Here is a 20,178-nt window from a genome sequence, read left to right on the forward strand (position 1 = left end):
ATCACAGCAGTAACCACAGCACTGATTGCAATAGTTACCAAAGTTGGACAACATGATTGCTAATTCAGCTGCAATCCTATGGAGTATCACACAAAAATACCTCAGCTGCCACCATGGCAAGGACAACAGCATCCACAGCAGCAGGAACCTCAGTGGCAACGACAATTCTAATCACTCCAGGAACGCATTCGGAATATTACATTTTATTATAGCAGTGACCACATTTGCCTCCAGGCAGGCACAATGAGAGCTAACAGCACTAAAGGGATCACAGAATTACCACTGTTCAAAGCACATCAATCAAACAATCAATAGGTACTTGTATAGTGTGACTTGTCACTAAAGTGGGTATCCATCAGTTATCATAGCCGCCAACATAGCATGAACAACAACTGCAACAGCAAATACCACCAATGAGGGGGAACAGCGGCTTCATATGGCTGAGATACCCGCCACCCCCTCTCGACGCAATCCCCAAGGATGGGAAAACGGAAACGGTTCTGAACTTTTGGAAGGCGGGAGGGAGTGACCCTCCCGGCCGTATTTATTAAAATATGAAACAAAATTAAAAAACATTAAAATAACAGTTTCATATTATGTACACTTTCATTTCCACATTACGATGTTTGGCTAACCTTAACATATCTCTAATACAAAGGTTCTCCTAGCCGAACTAACATCCTGCAAAACATTTAACTTGAAATTGTACATCCTAACGTTAAGGGCCAACGGCAAGGTCGTAACCGGTGTCAGATCCCTAAACCAGAATTACCCCCCCCACTCGGGAGGGGCGACCGCACAGAGGCTGTACCTCAAATGCATCTACCAATTTCCCTTGACTTGACGGGGGCCCCAATGAACTCGACGCCATTTAAAGGTCATCCGAGGACTCGTGTGAGGTGTCTAGAAGGTAGCGTAAACCCCCTCCCCACTCCACACAACTTACCACATCTGCCGTCGCAGGTGTCCTGGCCCCGGGAAATTCCCCAGGAGGGGCCCGTAGCCCCTCCTATCAAGGAAGGGGCCTTGACCGCCTTTCCTTTTCTTTCGGCGGCCCATCCTTAGAAGGAACTGCCTCCCCGTTGAGGGGCCAATGGCCACCTCCCCCGGGCGCTCCCATCCGTAATGGGTGACGCCCCCCCCATAGGGATCTTCCAATTACTGCTCACCGATCATGACCTTACCGCCCGACCAAAATAAATACGACAATTTAACTAACTCACTAAATTAAAGACAACCATAACTACTTCACGTATGCTTACTGATCAACACTAGTGTAAAACTTTATTCGAAAACATACTCTAAATGATCATTCTTTTTATTACATACACAAATAACACGTCCATCATCGCAACCTGTAAGAAATAGAGTTACCACATCACAACTTTATTCACAAATCCACTTGCTGTCTTCAGGGGCTGGTGGGTGGGTCAAAATTGGCTCCTCGTTCCGTCTCGAGCTCACATGCAGCGGGGAGGTGCAGCTTCAGAGCACAGGAACAAGAGGATGCCTCCTTGACTTGCTGCTCCTTTTATCCGTCTTCGGGCGGGCGTAAACCCGCCTCCGCCTGCCCCCCGGGGGCGTGGTCGGCGGCGTCAGCGTCTAGGACAACCCACTCTAGGGCGGGAAAAGGCGCGCCCCGGCTACGCCGCTTCGGGCATACCAGCCGAGACTCGCCTCCCGCCCAAGATGGCCTCCCGGGGGGATCGTGGTACTCCACCATACGTTCGGGGGGACCGAGTGGTCGCCCCTTTCCATATGGCTGAGATACCCGCCACCCCCTCTCGACGCAATCCCCAAGGATGGGAAAACGGAAACGGTTCTGAACTTTTGGAAGGCGGGAGGGAGTGACCCTACCCGGCCGTATTTATTAAAATATGAAACAAAATTAAAAAACATTAAAATAACAGTTTCATATTATGTACAATTTCATTTCCACATTTCGATGTTTGGCTAACCTTAACATATCTCTAATACAAAGGTTCTCCTAGCCGAACTAACATCCTGCAAAACATTTAACTTGAAATTGTACATCCTAACGTTATGGGCCAACGGCAAGGTCGTAACCGGTGTCAGATCCCTAAACCAGAATTACCCCCCCCCACTCGGGAGGGGCGACCGCACAGAGGCTGTACCTCAAATGCATCTACCAATTTCCCTTGACTTGACGGGGGCCCCAATGAACTCGACGCCATTTAAAGGTCGTCCGAGGACTCGTGTGAGGTGTCTAGAAGGTAGCGTAAACCCCCTCCCCACTCCACACAACTTACCACATCTGCCGTCGCAGGTGTCCTGGCCCCGGGAAATTCCCCAGGAGGGGCCCGTAGCCCCTCCTATCAAGGAAGGGGCCTTGACCGCCTTTCCTTTTCTTTCGGCGGCCCATCCTTAGAAGGAACCGCCTCCCCGTTGAGGGGCCAATGGCCACCTCCCCCGGGCGCTCCCATCCGTAATGGGTGACGCCCCCCCATAGGGATCTTCCAATTACTGCTCACCGATCATGACCTTACCGCCACAGGCCGGATAGTTGACCGGCTATCCGGACCCCCCACACAACTCCTGCCTAAAGGTCATGTTTTAAACTTCTTAGCCAAGCTATGAGGTCTCCTATGAGTAACTCATTCCCCACCCGGGACAAATGGACCCCATCTCCCAAATACATATTGTCCCCCTTGATGCAACCATGCGGAATAGACTGCAGAGTACTTGAACGTAACAATCTACCCAACTTGTTATTTATTTTCTTTACTGAGTGATTCAGAGCAGAAACCGAAATCACTTTCGTGGAATCATATGGGACCATGCAATTGTACACCCTGGAACTCTTCTCGCCAACCAACTTACAGTGGAAAGCATTGCCTCGAGAAGCAGTCGTCTACCAGTGGTTACCAAATCATTACCCCCAAGATGGACTATGATTATAGACGGCGGTGACCTTGTCCACCCTAACAAACCCTCCATAAAATTTTGAAACTGGTCAATACAGAGCCCGCCCCTTCCGTAGAAGGTCACCCTGTACCCGTATTCCCCAGCCACGTGAATCATGTCACCTGCTTTGAATACGTCCGCGGCACGCCTCACGTATGAGTGGCCCACGACTCACACCACTTTTTCCGCAGCCGGTGATGTTTGACCGCTGGTTCCCAGGTGTCGGGTCGACTGCACAGTCCGCCCCGCCTCGTGAGCTTGCGAAACTGTAAACCAAACAAAAACAAGAAGCGTGAGTACATGATAGCAGCTTCACAACATGTGCAAGCGCACATACCTTTTGTAACAATTCGAGGACCAACGCCCCAAACGTTTCACTTTCTCTATACTCAGACCCCTGGCTGTAGCCTCAGTAGCAGCCCCTATCCGGAAGGAATGGGTCCCAAACTCGCCGGGGTTCAAACCTGCGGCCGAAAGCGCCATTGCAAGCACCCGCTGGAACTGAAATCTCGTCAGTGGGGTGGCATCAGCGTGCCTCAACAAGGTCCCCCCCCATGATGACGCCCTCTGCACTAAATATTCCTCTAAGCAAACAACAGGGCACATGGGAGATCCGGGAATCCGATGTATTACTATCGCACCCTGATCAGCCTTGGACCTGACAAAGGAGACAGTCATTGCCTCCCCCTTTACCTGAATGTGCTCCCGGCACAGTCCCCCCATCGTATCCCGTTTGTTCCTCGCCACCAGTTTGCTTACCCGCATTGCCCCATGGAATGCTAACGCGAAAGCGGCCCGGAATAACACTGTTTCATACTGGGATGAACATGTCGCAGGGAGTACGGATAATAACAAGGCCAACCTATCCAGACCTATCGGGTGCCTCTCATCTACTCTGCGACCCTCAAGGCGTTGCCACCCTCGTAGCGCTTTCTGTACCACAAAGGACGCTGTTGGGTCCTGGATCCCATGAGCCCTTGCCATAAAGGAAATGGCGGCCCGATGCCTCTGGGCCGTAGCTACTGATTTGCCTGCCCGATGTAAAGACAGCAAGAATTTTACAACAAGCTCTTCCTGGCCCCAAAGCTCCCCCCTAGCAGAACCCAAAAAGGACCAATAGGAACGGAACGCCCCTTCACATGCCTTCCTTGTCCTGGGTGCTAAACTCTCTCCCACGAGGTTTTGTAGTTTGGGGCACCGAGAGACCAGAGAGCTTCGGGAAAGGGTGCCGCCACCGGGTCCGCTGTGGGCAGAAAACCCCAGAAGGCCTGCATACGGAAACGAGAAAGCGCATCAGCCGCTTGGTTCAGCACCCCTGGGACATGTCGCGCCCTAAAGATCACATTCAACTGCAAACACAACAATACAATTTCTTTAAGCAGTCTCAGAACCCATTTGCAACGTGCTGCCTGACTATTGATACACTCTACCACGGTCATGTTATCAGACCAGAACACGACAGAGTGATCTCGGAACCCCTCAGGCCATGTCTTCAGGGCCACCAAAATAGGGAAAAGTTCGAGAAAAGCAATGTTACTCGTCAGCCCGCTCTCGTGCCACCATGACGGCCATTTTTGAGCCGACCATTGATTACCGAATATGGCGCCAAAACCTATACTCCCCGCCGAATCTGTCCACAGCCCCAGCTCCTCGGAGGACACCGCCGGCTTATTCCAGACAATTCGACCATTGAAATCCGCCAGGAATGCCAACCAAATGCGCATGTCCTGGCGAATCTCTGCCGAGAGCCTCGTGCGGTGATGTCCTTCTTTAAGGCCGACCATGGCTTGTGCAATCGAGCGGGAAAAGGGGCGGGCCATTGGGATTACTCTAAGGGCAAAATTCAATTGGCCCACCGTTTGTTGCAATTGATGCAGGTTCACCTTAGTCTCTCGAATGCATGTTTCAAGGGATGCCCTGAATTTCAACACCTTCTCTTTGGGCAACCGAAAACAGCCTTCCTCCGAGTCGAGCTCGATCCCCAGAAACTCGAGTGAAGTCGAGGGACCCACAGTCTTACCTGGTGCCAATGGCACGCCGAAGTGATTCATTAAGACACAAAACTCTGATAAAGCCTGCCCACATTCTGGATCCCCGGCTGCCCCCAGGAACAGAAAGTCATCGAGATAATGCATCACATGCTGAAAACCCGTCTTTCTTGTGAATACCCATTGCAGAAAACAACTGAACTTCTCAAAATAAGCACAAGATATGGAGCAACCCATTTGCATACACTTATCCATGTAATAGCGACCCTGAAACGTGAAACCAAGGAGACGCTGATCGACTGGGTGTACCGGGAGCAACCGGAACGCTGACTCGATGTCTGATTTGGCCATCAGCGCTCCGGGCCCCAGGCGATTCAACATGGCGACGGCTTCATCGAAGGATGCGTACCGCACCGAACATACTTCCGGGTCTATCGCATCATTCACGGAAAGACCTCGTGGAGCTGACAAATTATGTATTAGCCTAAACTCACCCGGGTCCTTCTTGGGGACCACCCCTAAGGGGGAACAAACAAAGTTAGCAACCGGTGGTAGATCGAATGGACCGGCAACCCGCCCTCGAGTCACCTCTTTCCCAATCTTTACCTGTACCACCGACGTATGCTGCAGGACCGACAGTTGGTTCTTACAACTTGTTTTACCCTGAAAGTCCCCCACTGGAATGCGGAAACCATACGAGAACCCGTCTCGCAACACCCCTGCGGAGACATGATCCGGGTATTCATTGAGCCAAGGAATCATTGCCATGGTATCAACCGGGGTAGGTAAAGGCGCCCCTCGGACTATTTCAGACCTGTTTGGCGCTTCCCCTACCTCCGTTATCACCCGTTTTGGCTCTGCACATGGTCTCGGGATGAGAGGACTGTCCACAACCCCCACACTCATGTCTAAATTTGCATGACCCCTGAGGCCTTGTACATTTTCCCCTGTTGAAATTCCAACAAATCCCCTTTTTTCCTGTGTTGCCACTCGACTTCGAGTGATGCTCGTTACCTGCACCCGTCCGAAAGGGTGTCCCAGAGGTTTGGCGGGAAGACTCACCCCCGCTACCCCCCGACAATGGTACCTTTAGCATGCCCAAATTCTCCATTTTTTGCCAAGAAATGGAGTCATAACAATCCCAAGTTAGAGCTGGGTCGTGCTCCTTAGCCTTCCTAAAAATATTGTCATAACAAAACCACTGATTGCCCTCATAGGCTAGAGAATACTCCATAATACGTGTTTGATAAATAGGCAATTCCGTCAACAACTCAGGCCTTCGTTCACCCATAATGGAGGTGAAAATGCCAAATGCTCTGCCCCAAGTACCTATGTTCTCATCGACTTTAAAGGCGGCCATTTTTGCGCGCCAAACACTCGGATGCATAAGCTCTTTTTGGGCCTTCACATGCTCGATCTCGTAATGGTCAGTAAGCAAAGTAAACATGTTCACATAATTATTAGCCCAAATCTTTTCCTTAATTTCAAGTGAAACATGCTGGGCCACTTTCTCCCTTCGCGAGGGTACAGACCCCTCCCCCGCAATCGGCAGTAGCCGCTTACCTGAACTAGGTGCTGTACTTGCTGCCGAACTTGCGCCTGCCGCGATCTCAGCCATCGGAGCCTGCGGGGGAACAAGAGATGGTGTCTTCGCAGCCTGTCTAGATTCCTGCAATTGCCTCATCACGCCCTCGCTATCCTTTCCCAACCACGCTGCCAGTTGTGCAGCCAACTCAGGAGGCATATCTTCCCCGTTCACGGGGATGACTACCACGGGAATCGGATGCCCCTCCTTCGGAACCAGGATCGGCTCCTCTATCGGTGTATCGGGAACCGGGGTCTCCCCCCCCAGGTACCCCCTCTTGGACCTCTTGCCTCTCCCGCTAGGGACGACTCCCGGCAAGGCTGGTCCGACGATTCGCTTCGGGCCTCCCTCCCCGTTCTTCTCCGCCATCTGTTTCTTCAAATCGGCAACCTCCTTTATGAGCATGCGGAGCATCTGATCGGTACCGACCCGCTTTCCGACCTTCTTGCCCGGCATTCTCCTACGCAGATATCTGTAAAACAAGACAAAAATTACAACGCTCAAAATTGGCTCCTCGTTCCGTCTCGAGCTCACGTGCAGCGGGGAGGTGCAGCTTCAGAGCACAGGAACAAGAGGATGCCTCCTTGACTTGCTGCTCCTTTTATCCGTCTTCGGGCGGGCGTAAACCCGCCTCCGCCTGCCCCCCGGGGGCGTGGTCGGCGGCGTCAGCGTCTAGGACAACCCACTCTAGGGCAGGAAAAGGCGCGCCCCGGCTACGCCGCTTCGGGCATACCAGCCGAGACTCGCCTCCCGCCCAAGATGGCCTCCCGGGGGGATCGTGGTACTCCACCATACGTTCGGGGGGACCGAGTGGTCGCCCCTTTCCAGTTGTACCCACTTAAAGAGCAAAACAACATATCAGTGGAAAGATTTTATTATACTTACCCCTGGGATTCTTTCCAGTCCCTTGTTTCTGGCTCATTCTGCCATTACTCATGATGATCAGCCTTATGCACATCACTGCTAAACCATATTTTCTTCAAACAAAAACACCAGTAACTAAGGTCTGGTTTCACCTAGGAGGACCTCGTCATTGAACTGTGGCTTGGGTATTTTAGCTCAGCGAGTAAAGTGCCATGGCTCTTATTTATGAGGCCTTGCGTCAGTTTTGCGCCGCCGGTGCGTCACTTTTTGTGACGCACCAGTGGCGTACAAAATTCGCCTTGTTGCGCCATATTTAAAAAGTGACGCATCTAGGTAGATGCGTCACTTTTTAAACCCCTGCGCCACATTATACCTGCGTCAGGTATAATGTATGCAGAGGGGCGTTCCCCCACAAAAAGCCTCGTAATAGTGACGCAGTGAAATCTATGAGATTTCACTGCGTCACTTTTAGGATGCTGTTGCGTCAAAATCTTGCGCCTGCCTCACAGCAGGCGTAAGACTGACGCAAGCCCTTTCACATGGGGCTTTCCCCATGTGAAAGGACGCATTGCTGGAGTTGCGTCACTTTTGTGACACACTCCAGCAATGCGTCACTTTTGCGCTTACAGATGCGTCAGAAATACTGACGTATCTGTAAGTCCTTGCGACATGATGCGTCATACATTAAATATGACGCATCATTGGTGTCGCAAGGAGTGCGCAGTGAAAAGTGACGCATCGCTGTTTTCACGCAGCGATGCGTCACTTTTTATAAATGAGGCCCCATGAATGGATATCTCGTTTGACTTTAAGAAAAACAAACTAGATTTGACAAAGACAATAGGTCTAGTTTCAATGTGCTTATGTATGTACAAAACATGCGTACACGTGAAAAGACTACTGGTGACTCTTCTCTGTGTAACCTTTCTTATTTTGTGCCTTGAAGTTTGTGGTGTCATGCGTTAATATACGCAGTGACATGGCTTACATAATTATATGCACAATTTTTCGAAACCCACTGAATTTACATTCAGCTGACTAGTATTTAGGACATGACCGCGTTACAGAAACGATTTCTCTCTCTACGTTCGCAAACAGCGTAAAGTTGAGATCTGCTATAGTGTACTAGATCCAGCCTTGAAGTCGACATCAATAAATGGGCATTCTACAGAATATTATCAACCTTAGGATTTAGAGACTTTTCTCGATTCACTGTACCCTGGAGAACAGATGTCCACAGACGGGCTGCCGAAACTTCAAAAGGCCGGCCCAAAAAACCGATTGAAAATCTCGCCGGAAAGAAGAAAACAATGTACCAGACTGGAAAGGGTCAGTCACTAAGGCACGGTTCAGAGACTCACCGGAACAGTTGAGTCATCAGAGGTAAATGAAGGTCATTCCCCAAGGCATGACCGATAGAGTGACAGGCCACCCACATAACACAAGACTGTGATTTGGGAATACACATGCCACTGCGCGTGTGATGGACGCAAAAAGTCACATACTGTAAAATATAGGGCGCAGCCCATAGACATCTGGTAAGACTAGGCTCAATACTCGAACCGATAGACTTTCTGTTACCAGATTCCTAATACAAACTCGAGAATTTTTTCCTACTTCCTGACAGGATTGAGTGTCATTCTCACCCTTAGACTCTTCCTTGCCTACTATATTGCAGAGGGGGAGATTTACAGGAAATCCGAACAACTAGGAGAAACCTCGAGATTTCATACCAATATTGACTGTCTTCAAGACCTATACATATAGTTTTTGTATATTTTATTGGGGGTACCTGCTCTGAAATGATTTGGCATCCCTGATTTAGGATTTTAAGATGGATGTTCAATGTTGACTATTTATTAGCTGTAGAGGAGTCTGTTCAAGTCTAGCGTTATATCGCTGGATAATCAAGCGAGCATCCCACGAATAGGACTCACCATTGGACAGGTCGAAGGCATCCTAGGTTTAGAAGAACTGCTGAGACTCCTGCAGCAATCCCTCTAGAGTGTGTGTCAGGCTCCCCTAGTATCTAAAGATTGGAAGGCGTCATTATCAGATTCATTTTTCATGTCTTGTATCCATAGAAACAGATGTTTCATTACTATCAACCCCTGCTGTAAATAAAGCAGGTTTTACAGGGCGCACCCAGACCTCTACACCCACTGATCTCAAATTCTCTAAATCACAAATCTACACAGAACTAAGGGGCATATTATAAAGGGGGTTTATCTCCGCTTTTTTGGCTTTAAAAGCCAAGAAAGCGGAGATAAAATTATCTCCCTATTACCTAGCTGTCGCTAACACCAGTTAGCGACAGCTAGTAGGAGATAGCAACCATCTTGGGCTTCACTTTGCATGTCAGTGATATTTATCTCTAATGACATGCAAAGTGGGCGTGCCAAGATGTTAGCGACTGGAAACAGTCGCTAACATCGCTATCTCCTATTACCAACTTTTGGAGATATTCGCGCTAAGCGCGAATATCTCCAAAAGCTAACACCTGCCCTGAGCAGTTCTTAGCCATGTTATCCAATGGGAGGTGGATAACATGGCTAAGAGCATCAGCTCGGTAATGCATGAATATCACTGACTTTTCAGCGATATTCATGCATTGCGGACGATTTTTATCGCATTTGCGATAAACCTTGATAAAAATCGCCGCAGCTCTGCTGTAAATTTTTGTCTCTAACCTAGCAATAGCGATAATTATCGCTATTGCTTGGTAATATGCCCCTAAGAATCATACGGCTACCACCTCTCTCTACAGTAGTACCTTATCCAATACCACTGGTTACGTTTACAAACGTTTTCTTACAATTTCTGTGCCCAAAAGAGAACCTTTAGTAAATATTGCACCAATCCCATTATTGCACTAAGCTACTTTGGAAGATAATGAATAGCTCCAGTTTCTCAGAGCCATCGAAACCTGTCCTATGTCAATATATTGCCCCAGAAAAGGGGGATTCCTATTTCTAAAGGGGATATAATGTTGGCTTCCTTGAAATGCCTCGAATGGACATTGTGCCTAGTCCAGTAGTCACACCAGCTAACTTTCACTGGAGAAAAATCACAGGGGCATTGAATCCTTGTTTTGGAACAAGGCCTGGGTCCTGATGGGATTTCCCCAGATCTTTTCTGGACAAAATTAAAGTTCGGGCCCAAGTTTTGACATTGGTGTTAAAGGCACCAGAGATGAAATGAACATTGCCCTCCTTTTCAAACGCCACTATTGTTCGGTAGCGGCTTCTGGAGGGAGTGCTGCGGGGCGGTGGGGCAGGGAAGGTACACGGAGGGAGGTAGTAAACTCCGGCATATGGCCAATCGGAGTTAGGTATAAAAAATAAAATAATAATTAAATTGCGCACGCTGCAACGCATTTGGCGGGAGAGTTATTTTTAGATTTTACAGACCTTATGTCCACCTTTGATCGGGTTGACCAGCAGAAGCTGTGGGACTTATTCACCGCTCTTGGCGTTGATTCCTCAATTATATCCTTACTAATGACTCTTCATGCCCATACAACAGCAGCAGTAAGATTCTCTCCGGGAGGGGCCTAAATAAACGCTTGTACCCAGGGGGTCAGCAAAGGTTGCATTTTAGCCCCTTATTTCTTCTCCATTTATATTAATGGTTTAGAAACTTCTCTTTTGGCTTTACAGTCTGATTCCTCCAGAGTTGGCACAAGGTGTTTGCCAGTCTTACTATATGCTGCTGATGCAGTGCTTAAGGTTCGCAATGCCCTGGGACGGCTGGTTTTAATTGATGGGTTCATTGTTTTTATGGATAGGCTGGAGGTGGCAGTCAACTTTACAAAGTTGCATGCTTTGGAAGTTGGTCCACGGGGTCTCTGGTCAAAATCTTTAAAGCAGGCTCTTTCATTCTAGCGAAGGTCCCGGCTTTTCCCTAGCTGGGAATTTTATTTGATGATCAACTAAATTGAAAATGTCTACAGGCATCATCGCCAGCTATGAATATAGATTGGGATGTAGGGCACCAGAGGTGATTCTAAAATCATGTCAGTTTATATGCACCGCTAAGGTGCTGTGTAGGAGTGAAATATGAGGATACACTGCAGCCCATAAGTTACATGTGGCCCAGGACAAATTTTTGTGTTGGATCTTGCGGGTCCCTCAAAGCATGCCTGCCTATGCAGTGCATGAAGAGTTGGGTTTTAACTTTTTAGTTGACCAGGTGGCAGTTAAGCCTTTACTGTGTTGGGTGAAAATATGGTCAAGGGAAAACAAGGACTTAAATGCCTGATCCTTTCAGACTGCCTCATTACAGCATGCTTTTAAAATTCCCTGGCTACAATATGGAAGTGGAGTCCTTTTTTTGCTTGAGAAAAGCCAGATATTTTTCTTTCGCGTGACGCAGCACAGCCTCAGGAACGTAACATTACAAAAGATCTATATTTTAAATATACCTCTGCCCACCATGAAAACTCTGAGCTCCGGAAACCAACAGTGAGGGTGCATGCCTTGTTAAAGTCTGTCCAGGGAATTGAACATTACCTTTCTATTCTTACCAGCACATCTGAGAGGTTTTTAGTCACCTGCTTTAGGCTTAACCTTCTCCATCTCCTCTTCACTGTTTGGCTTTGTCCTTGCAAACATGAGAGGACCCTGTGGGTGTGACTGTAGGTCTCCAGAGGACAAGTTACATTTTGTCCTTCTGTGTAAATATTTTACCCTCCCAAGAAGGCGCATCATTTGTCCCCTTAAAAGAGCTTGAAGTTTAGACAAGCCAGAGCGGCACTTATGTATCTACAGCTGTTGCCTAACGAACTCACAGTATGCACAGTGGTTAGTGTCCTGCAGGCCGCCTATAGATCGAGACTATCTAGACCGGATTGATTATTGATGGGCCATCTGTGTTTTAGTACTGTTTTTCTTCATCCTTTATTGTAATTGTAAATGTAATTGCATTTATATAGTGCTTACTACCCCTGACGAGGCGTTGAAGTACTTTTTCGGCGAGTAGCACGCTACTCAGGGACCAATAGAGGATTAGTGTTGAATTAGTATAGTGAAACATGCAAGTACATTTTAAGTGGTGGATAGGTTAGTCAGTTATTTGGATTTTGAATGATAGCAGAAGGATAGAGGAGGACAAAGGTTTGTATTTATATAGCGCTTGTTGACGCACGCTATTCAGGAAGCCTACAAAGGATTAGTGGGGAATTATTATGGTGAAATATGAAGTAATTTCATTGGTAGACATTAGTCAGTTACTTGGAGTGAGGAGGATAGCGGAGGGATAAAAGGGGAAGAAAGATTTGCATTCATATAGCACTTGTTACCCCTGATGGGGTGGGAATCGCTTTTCTGGTGAGTAGCACGCCACTCCGGAACCCATAAAGGATTACTGTTGAAAATTTATATAGTAACAAAAATATGACGTAATCTGAGTAGTGGATATGTTATTCAGTTATTTAGGTAGTATATTAGTATAGTTTAATATGGAATTTGAGAAGTGAACATGTTAGTCTGTTAATTTCGATTGAAGAAGATAGTGGAGGGATAAAAGAGTGAAAGAGTTTTTTTTTTTAGGTCTTAGCAATAGGAGGAGTCTTTTGGATGAGTAGAAAGGAGTTTTGGAGGGGAGGCCTCAGCGGAAAGAGTTTAAAAAGGTTTGTTTTAGGGGATCGGTATAGTAAAAGAGGTGTCAGATGATACAAGGAGGGGTGGAGTAGGAGAGAGTCTAGAAAGGGTTATTTTGGCAATCATAGTAGTGGTATGGGGTTTGGGATAAATGAGAGAGGATATATTGATAAATGTATTGGATGAGAAATAGGGTAGTGTATTGGGAGGAGTAGTAGAAGAAGTTTGAGATGATTCAGAAGGTTGGGTTAGAAGAAATATTCAGCGAAGTATAGGCTGAGAAATAGGGTAGTGCATTTGAAATTCTAAATTAGAAGAAAGTAATAAATATGTAGATCCATAATTATATTGGAAGTATATGTGTTTCAAGAGTTACAAAGTGTGGTGGTGTGCAGTGTGTGTGTTGTGCGTTAGGGTTATTATGGTGAGAGAGGAGAGGAGGGTATTTGTTGGACAACTGATGGAAGGTCTGTTAGGTGTAATTACAGCAGGGAGAGTGTGTCTGAATGGGATGTAGATATGTATGGTGTTGATTTTATAGCCCTAGTAATCAGGGGACCCCTTCAGCCAAGGGGAACCCTAGCCCTAACATTATCCAATCACAACACTAGCCCTAAAATCTAGGAACCAATAGGAGACCAGGACCTTACAGCCAATCTTAGCCCTAGTCCAAGCACCCAATCAGTTCAAAAACCCTGATCTCTACGTCCAATAAAGGCCCTAGCCCTACCAGTAGTCCCAAAACAAGTCCATGTAACCAGTGACACAGGTACCCCTAGTCCCTACTTCCAATAGAAACCCTAACTCTACTCTAAGTCCCACACCTAGGCCAGCAACCAATCACACCAGAAGCCCTAATTGTTACTTCCAATTAAAGGTCTAACCCTAGCCCTAGTCCCACCCTACTCCCAACAACCAATAACATAGGAAGCCCGAGTCCCTACTTCCAATAGAAATCCTAACCTTAGCCCTAGTCCCAACCCTACAATGATTGACTCAAAGAACCGGAAACCAATCAGAACCCTGAAATACCCAACCAATGAGGACATTAACCCTAAATCTAATCGAAACACGAGATACAACCACCAATCAGTGTAGACATGTACCAACCACTAGCAGACCATATAAGGTCCCAGAGACCTCAGACAAGGTTTGCTGGCCAGGAAGTTGGAAGCTGCTTCTCCTGTTCAGAATCTCCTAGGAGACAGACAGGCTCAATCCACACTTTGGACTTCAGCAGGTAAGGGCCTCACTAACTTGAATCTAACAATACCGTTTGAATAAAACTTTACTTCTCCTGCTGGCCAAAAAACGAAGTGCACAGGCCCTAGTAAAACACAGTTTAAACAGCTCACAGAAGCATCCTCTGATGTAGAAAAAATCCCTGTTGCTGGGGGGTGGGGGAGGTGGGCTGCTTTCACTGGCTTGTGAACACAAAAAGGTACCTGGGAATGCACTGTTTTAACGTAGAGGTCTTATGTCAACGCCGTCTCCTCATCGTGCTTCAACATCCTGTGCATGCTACGTAAGATCTTCCGGTGGATCCCCACCGAGACTAGGAAGATGGTCACCCAGGCCCTCGTCACCAGCCGTCTGGACTACGGCAACACCCTCTACGCCGGAACCACCGCCAGACTCCAGAAGAGACTCCAGCGGATCCAGAACGCCTCAGCACGACTCATCCTGGACATCCCCCGTCGCAGCCACATCTCCGGACACCTGAGAGATCTGCATTGGCTCCCGATCAACAAGAGAATCACCTTCCGTCTCCTCACCCACGCACACAAAGCCCTACACAGCCAAGGACCAGGATACCTCAACAGCCGCTTCAACTTCTACGCTCCCAAACGCCAGCTTCGATTGACCGGCCATGCCCTCGCCGCCGTCCCCCACATCCGAAGAGCCACCACAGGGGGACGGTCCTTCTCCTACCTCGCCGCCAAGACCTGGAACTCCCTCCCCACCCACCTCCGCCTGACCCAGGACCACCTCGCCTTCAGGAAGCAACTCAAGACCTGGTTCTTCGAGCAGTAGCAGATCCCCCCCCCCCCAGCGCCTTGAGACCCCCTGGGTAAGTAGTGCGCTATATAAATACGATGATTGATTGATTGAATGATTATGATTCACGACAATGAGTGAAGTTTTATCCAAAAGGTTTTATTTTGGTTGTGCAGCGTTTTACATAAAATTTTAATTGGTGTAATGATATAATGGTGTTTTCATTACTGCATGATTGTATCTTTTATGGTTGGGATTGCTCCTGAATAAAGATTTATTATGTATGCCTGCCGTTTGCTGTTGCCCTTTGCCACAGGAATCCCTGGTGACCTTAGCCAAGCTTCGCGGACCCGCCCGCTTGTCTCCCGCCGCCTCACGCTCCTTGACCATCTGGAAGCGGGGCTGCCGAGTGGAGACGGGCGAGGGGCGGACTACAACCCCCACAAGCCCTAGTGGTGTGCCGCGTCACCTGCCAGCATCAGGAGGCGCTTAAAAACGACACTACTCCCGTCTCGCAGGACGCCGGGCGAAGCCCGGGCCAAGGGCGGGCCCGTTTAAGCCCGTTCAAGACCGGGTAAGACTGGACTGGGCCACGTCCTTTGCATTTTTGTTCCTCGGATACGCTGTTTGTTAATTGACCCAATTTCCACATTTGCCGCAGCCTGCTACTCATGACATTACATCTGTAAATAATTGTACATCATGTCTAACCATGAATAGAGGCACTAGAAGCAAAACGGCGTCAAACGCTGCACAAGTAACGGGCCCTATAGCTCTCTTTATCACCCGGACTAATGAGGTGATAGACCAGAGCATAATCTTGCTGGAGCGTCGAGTATCCCAAGAACTGAAAATAGCTAGAAGATCTTCTATGGGGCCCCTTGCTTCTGCCCAAACCCTCATTCATCAGGGGACGACCATCCCCTTACTACTTCCATCAGAATTTATTGCAGAGATACATACGGTCCCAAGTATAGTGGACCTCTCTGCTACCCAGCTGTCCCTTGATTTGCATTCAAGTGAAGACTTGGAAAAAACTCCTGATCTTCAACTAACATACTCTCATGCCGAAACCCCGGGGAAAAATGCCAAGGGCAAGAGGGAGGGAGCGATCGCAAAAAGGGTTAAGAAAAAAAAGAACACCTCTAATTCAAATAAACCTACATCCCCTACAAGTATTCAAACATCTGCTTCAAATCAGTCCCTTCATATCTCTACAAATGTTAACAATACTCTTCCAATTAACATCACAGGAGCACCTGAGAACCTAACTGGTCTGGGGGCAGTGGGGGGCATATGTAACACATGTAATACATGCGTATCGAATAACCAACTGCTCCTAAAGAGCGTGGGGGAGCTCTTTAAACGTTACCTTCAACCAGTAGAAAAAATCCTCATGAACATCGAGAAACAACTGGCAAAATTGAACACACCACCGTTTTCCCAGAAATCATTAGGTCCGTCTACCGCAGGGGGGGGGGGAAACCCAAAGTTACTAGCAAATTAGTTCAACCAGCCCAATCTGACACCCAAGCAAAACCCACACCAGCTCCAAAAATTGCAAACATGCAGCAGAAACCTGCACAAGACACATCCCAGACTGCAATAGGAGATGGGAAGGCAAAATCTAACCATACTTTACATACCCCCCAGGCATCCCCGGGTTCATTTAAAGGTCTTACTCAGGCAGCTAAGCCGAAAGCGACACTATCCATACCTCCGAAAGGGCCGGCCCCACAACCCCTAGGCGAAGGGAGAAAGGGAGTGAGGTTCAGGCGTCCGACACATTTGCCACTCGAGGCGACCCCATACACTGTCATTCTTACTGGGGTCCCAGAGTTGTCGGATACCACAGATGAACCCCCTTGGTCCCTTCAAAACAAGGTTCTGCAGTGGCTGAGCCAAAATAGACCTCTTCAACCACCAAATCTTAGCAGAATTTCATCGGTACGAAGAGTGCCTTGGATTGGAGAAACTAAAAAAAGTATACAGGGTGACTGCGTTATAGTCAATTGTGATGATCCTTCCACAATTGACTATATTTGCTCCTGGCCTGCCTTGGCAAAAAAGGGGGGGATCGAAGCACATCGTCTGTCCTTCTTTTATCCACCCTAGAACATATATGAGTACGAAGAACCCCCCAGCTGGGATGAGGGTCCGGACTGGTCCTGGAACCTGGTGGGTCATTGCAACAGACATCGAAACAGAAATTGGACTAGAGACTGGGAACCACGGTCCTGGTTTCCCAGAAGAGAACAGCCTAACTTGGAAGGCTGGAGGGGATTTCCTACAAGAAACAGGTTCGACTGTTTAGATATGGTCGATTGACCAACAGGGTATATAAATGGGGCATACCAGGCACCTAGTACCTCATCTGTTTCCTTAACCCCAGGAAGAGTACATAACTTGCATAATAATAAACTGACTCCTTATCATACTAATCCGACACTGACAAACATTAATATCACCTCTAGTCGGGTGCTAGTACCCCAGGCCCAACTCCCTTCACAACACTTAGCTATAGAATCAACACCTGAGGGTCTTCTCGTTATAGATATTAACAAGAATACTGATACATTGTCCTGTGACAATATAATAACAGGCACTCTGAGCATGCCACAGCAAAATGTAGTCATCACCACAAGTTCATTCCCATTGAAAGATGGCCCATCAAAGATCGTGAGGAGAGCCAGCGTGACAATAACCTCATGGAACATCGCCGGCCTCTCCAAAAAATCAAAGGACCAAACATTCCTAGCTTTTGTGGATAAATTTGACATTATATGTCTTCAGGAGTGTTGGGACCAAGAGGAGACCCATATAGAGGCCTTCAGTACCCTCTTCACCCCTTCTACTCAGGGAAATCGAGGTAGGGGATCTGGAGGTCTGTGCACGTATATCTCCAACCTGGCTAATTTGACAGTGAAGAGATATCAAATGGAAGGGCTCAAAAACAGGGAGTGTAAATCATTGCAGGGCTTCTCGGTAAAAGGGAAAGGGCGGCGCCTTCTTTTGATTAACTTATATATCAACATTCAGAAAGAAGACGCTAAAGCTTTCATAAGTGTGCCTTGGATTGGAGAAACTAAAAAAAGTATACAGGGTGACTGCGTTATAGTCAATTGTGATGATCCTTCCACAATTGACTATATTTGCTCCTGGCCTGCCTTGGCAAAAAAGGGGGGGATCGAAGCACATCGTCTGTCCTTCTTTTATCCACCCTAGAACATATATGAGTACGAAGAACCCCCCAGCTGGGATGAGGGTCCGGACTGGTCCTGGAACCTGGTGGGTCATTGCAACAGACATCGAAACAGAAATTGGACTAGAGACTGGGAACCACGGTCCTGGTTTCCCAGAAGAGAACAGCCTAACTTGGAAGGCTGGAGGGGATTTCCTACAAGAAACAGGTTCGACTGTTTAGATATGGTCGATTGACCAACAGGGTATATAAATGGGGCATACCAGGCACCTAGTACCTCATCTGTTTCCTTAACCCCAGGAAGAGTACATAACTTGCATAATAATAAACTGACTCCTTATCATACTAATCCGACACTGACAAACATTAATATCACCTCTAGTCGGGTGCTAGTACCCCAGGCCCAACTCCCTTCACAACACTTAGCTATAGAATCAACACCTGAGGGTCTTCTCGTTATAGATATTAACAAGAATACTGATACATTGTCCTGTGACAATATAATAACAGGCACTCTGAGCATGCCACAGCAAAATGTAGTCATCACCACAAGTTCATTCCCATTGAAAGATGGCCCATCAAAGATCGTGAGGAGAGCCAGCGTGACAATAACCTCATGGAACATCGCCGGCCTCTCCAAAAAATCAAAGGACCAAACATTCCTAGCTTTTGTGGATAAATTTGACATTATATGTCTTCAGGAGTGTTGGGACCAAGAGGAGACCCATATAGAGGCCTTCAGTACCCTCTTCACCCCTTCTACTCAGGGAAATCGAGGTAGGGGATCTGGAGGTCTGTGCACGTATATCTCCAACCTGGCTAATTTGACAGTGAAGAGATATCAAATGGAAGGGCTCAAAAACAGGGAGTGTAAATCATTGCAGGGCTTCTCGGTAAAAGGGAAAGGGCGGCGCCTTCTTTTGATTAACTTATATATCAACATTCAGAAAGAAGACGCTAAAGCTTTCATAAGTGAGTTGACTTCTATCTTAAATAAAGGAGTAGGGGAGGCCGACTGCATACTCATAGTTGGAGACTTTAATTGCCACTTATGTCCTCACGGTGATTCAAAAATTTGCGGCATAACAAATTCAAAAGGGGAACCTTGCACGCATTTTGAACACACCGTTTTTGGTAACATGTTAAACCAACTTATGCATGACAGGGACTTAGGACACGCTCATGAACTGAGTGAGCCCATGGTTGCATTTCAACCTACCTTCCACGGTCGGTGGGCAGGCACTGTGATAGACTTTGTGCTGATGTCCAATAACAACCAGGGCTCTGTAAAAGGGTTTAAAACTGAAGAACAAGCTATGAGTGACCATTTCCCAATAAGGGTCAGTCTCGTTGCGGGCAGCCATGATAGCCATGAAATAAGTACACCTGAAAGACTATATCGTCATTCTATTTCCCTGTCTAGGAAAAATGGGTACGCCATTAAGTGGGCCAAGGTCGACCCTAAAAAATTCTTAGAAGAGGTAATCAACAAAGAACGTGAGCACTTTATAACGTGCTTGGAGCAAAACCCTAATCCTCACTTGATTAGAGCGGCTTATGATAAGATAGTCGCCACTATAAACGATAAATTAACCAGGAGACAAAAAGTTGGAGAAAAATTTAGATCAGCTGGCTGCTTTGATTCGGCCTGTACTAAAGCCCATAAAGCTCTTATACAGGCAATAAAGACCTTACCGAAAGATACCAGCTTAGTTAGAGCTGCCAGGTCACATTAAAAACGGACATTACAACACAGGAAGAACAAACTCAAAACTCTCGCATGGGAGGCTTTAATTAAGGCCAGCGCCCTCAGGGATAATATTTCATTCTGGTGAGAAGTCAACGCCCCCTTCTTTGCTGAGAGTAAAACCGATTCCTTGGAGATTGCCATAGCCGAAGACGTATGGGTTAGTTACTTCAATGCTTTGTATAAAAATGATGACCTAGCGCTGTCAAACCTTTCTGTGATTTCACAATATTCTGACATTGACTCACAGCCTGAAGTATCAACTATTT

Source organism: Lissotriton vulgaris, chromosome 11 (genome assembly GCF_964263255.1).
Source record: "Lissotriton vulgaris chromosome 11, aLisVul1.2, whole genome shotgun sequence".
NCBI lineage: Eukaryota > Metazoa > Chordata > Amphibia > Caudata > Salamandridae > Lissotriton > Lissotriton vulgaris.